The following is a 3,254-nucleotide window of genomic DNA, read 5'->3' as shown; positions in this document are numbered from 1 at the left end:
ACTGTCATTGTTCATGGTGGGGAGGGGGGTTGAGGAAAACCACACAATGACACAACCACACTGACTTCTTCTAACTCACAAACTGACACTTCGGTTCTGCTGGGGAAACCATGCCCGGCGAGTCTCAGCTGTAAGCAGGAAACTGGTGATATACTGTGACTTAAAGGGTCCGCAGACCTGTCACTCCCCAGGCTTCCGGCCCAACACCTTCACTTTTATTTATTAAGCATCAGAGCCAGAGCTGAGGGTGACAATCACTGAAGCATCAGCAGCCGGGCCACCCCCCCAGTGTCCAACAAAGCTCAGTGCTCACAGAGGAAGAGGAGCGATGGTCAGTCCAAAAATATCTGCTCTTGAGACAAATGAGCTGCAGGAAAAAGATTTTTTTTGTTGAACAGGTGTCTTGGCAAACCCGGACTTATAAAAATGCAGCGTATGGAGAAGGCTGGTCTTCTGCCTTACACGGACAGGTGTGTTCCTTTCTGTGAATATTTCAGCGTGGGTCTTTAAAAATGTCAAAATTCTACTCCATAAAATAAAAAGAGCCTGACCAGGTGGTGGTGCAGTGGATAGAGCATCGGTCTGGGACACTGAGGAGCCAGGTTCAAAACTCCGAGGTCGCTGGCTTGAGCAAGGGGTCACTGGCTCTGTTGTAGCCCCCCGGTCAAGGCACATGAGAAAGCAATCAATGAACAACTAAGGAGCTGCAACAAAGAATTGATGCTTCTCATCTCTCTCCCTTCCTGTCTGTCTGTCCCTATCTGTCCCTTTCTCTGTCTCTGTCAAAGAAAGAAAGAAAGAAAGAAAGAAAGAAAGAAAGAAAGAAAGAAAGAAAGAAAGAAAGAAAGAAAGAAAGAAAGAGAAAGGGAGGGAGGGAGGGAGGGAGGGAGGGAGGGAGGGAGGGAGGCAGATACTCAAGTAAAGTTAAATTGAAAATCAGTACTGATACGTGGCTATGACAATTTTATCACTGGGGAGAACTGGGGACCCACAAAGACCACACCCATAGACGCCTGAAGAGCGATGACCAGGACGGGCACGGGTGAGGAGTACACTGCTCTCTCTGAGCAGGCGCACGTGCAGAGGGCGCAGCACTCCGGGATCCCAGGAGCAGGCGCTCTGTGCTGAGTGAGAGCGGAGCCCGGGACTGTGAGCTCAGCCTTGTGCGCCCGATGGCGCACTCTCTACCCGTGTGGTCTGCCCCGGGGACGGTGCCCGGGTCCTCTGCACCGTGCACTGGTGTGTCAGTAATGTGACATATAACTGTTTCCATTATCACACGTCCTTCCCTAATTGTAGACCCTAACTGATACAGCATTTTACTTTGTGGGTTTTGCAACAAAATAAGACGGGAAGTTAGTGTAATCGATTAGCAGGGTGATATCTCTGGACTTATTTCTTTATAGGTAAACGTGACTCTGTACATGGGTCCTAGATGAATGAAAACTTTAAATATATCCTACACCAAGCATGTGTGGATCAAATTTTTCCAATTTCCAATGTAATTTAAGAAAACGGTATATATTTTGGCTCTTATATTTCGACCTGTCGCCCCGACCCGGGCCACATGGGACCTTCTGGGGTTCGCTCTGCCCATCAAAACCGTAATCCAGAAGCAACATGGCGTCACCCGCGTGCTGCAGGGACGGAGCCGCCCCCGAGACTCGCCGCGCGCAGAGACTGCGGGCCTGTTGCGCTCCCGCACACCCGGTGGACGGCGTGTGACGGGCGTGAAGGTTGGGGAGTCTCTGGGGAACTCAGTGTGCTGTCGATAATCAGTTCCCATTGCGGTGGCATTTCCAGGGACGTGTCTGTTTACCAAAGCGCTCAACACGGCGTCTGGCCCTTCTGCCAGGTCCCTGACTTAGCTGGTGCATTTCTCTTTCCTAATAAGCAGAGAGAGAGAAAGAGAATGACCCCACCCCACCTCCCCACCCCCAGGTTTCTCTCACTCAGCCAGGACAGCAGTGGCCTCCTGGGACCCTGGGACCTCCAGGGGTCAGGTGATGTTTCAATGTGAACTTAGGGGTCTTCAAACTCCGAGGTAATAGGACTGCAATTGAATGCAACAATTCTATCATGGTCTCTAAGTGCTCACTGTGATACATTTCACTACTTTGTTGCCAATGACAGCAATGTTTCAGACAGAGGTCAGCGCACACAAAAGTGTGCAGAATTTACTGCAAAGAGCAATGTTTCTGTACGGCTGGTGCCCTCGTCACTTTAAATTTCTGCTCTAATAGACACTAGACCGATTCCTTCCACCTGCTCCTACCCGAGGATATAGAGTCTAGAGGAATGTTTTTTCATTTCTTTTAAAAAAAAAAAAGAGAAAAAGTCATTTTATTTTTATAGTCAGCTTCTACTTTTGATCAATAACTTCATCCCACCTGACATGAAAATAACACATCGAAACTTTTATAATTTGTCAAACGGTAACTTTTGGGGAGACAGGTTACACAGACTTATTTTTACTCTGAAACAAAGCACTATTGCCAAGGGCTTAATTTTTTTTTTTCCTCAAATGAATCAATTTTTGACCCTAAAAGCTTTCATGCCATCACATCCCAGTGCACGGAGTCTGTAGAAACAGCAGACAGACGGACAGACAAAACGCCTACAGACGCCAGGCCCCATGTGAGCACGTCTAAGCATTTTGTCCCGCTGGACGTGGGGGTGGCTGTGGGCTTCTGCAGGGACTGTGACTCGGACCACAGAGGGTTCCGGTCCCTTCCTGCCATGTATCAATTCCTCAGAGGAAAGGGGCCTAGATCGCTCCGGACATAAGCACGGTCTTCTGAGAGAGGCACCAATTAACCCAGCACAACCACAAATGCTCCCGTGGAAATCAGGGACAGGTCCCTCAACCTGGAGACTCACAGATCAGACTGGTCTCGTGTTTCTTTGCCCCACGGACGGACGCTCCGCTCCAGGACCCGCCATCAGTAATCAGCCACTTGACTCACTTATTAACTCGAGGGGAAGAGGTCACCCTTCCCGCGCTTCCGAAGTGGCCTGTGCGTAGATCACGGAAAGACAAAGGTCTACGCTTTGGTCTGAATACGAAATACCCGTCTGCTGACTGTAACACTTGAAAAAGTCCTGGGTCACAACCACGCCCTGTCTCCAGGGGCACCCCACACTGCTCTGCAGGGACCCAGGCTTCATCCAGTCGTGTGGCCTTTTCATTCTCGACATGTGGTTCCTCACCGCGTGCTAATGAAGCTTTGCCTTTAGTCCAGCTGACCAGAAAG

The sequence above is a fragment of the Saccopteryx bilineata genome, chromosome 6 (assembly GCF_036850765.1).
Source record: "Saccopteryx bilineata isolate mSacBil1 chromosome 6, mSacBil1_pri_phased_curated, whole genome shotgun sequence".
In the NCBI taxonomy this organism is placed as follows: Eukaryota; Metazoa; Chordata; class Mammalia; order Chiroptera; family Emballonuridae; genus Saccopteryx; species Saccopteryx bilineata.
This window is presented reverse-complemented; position numbering follows the sequence as displayed.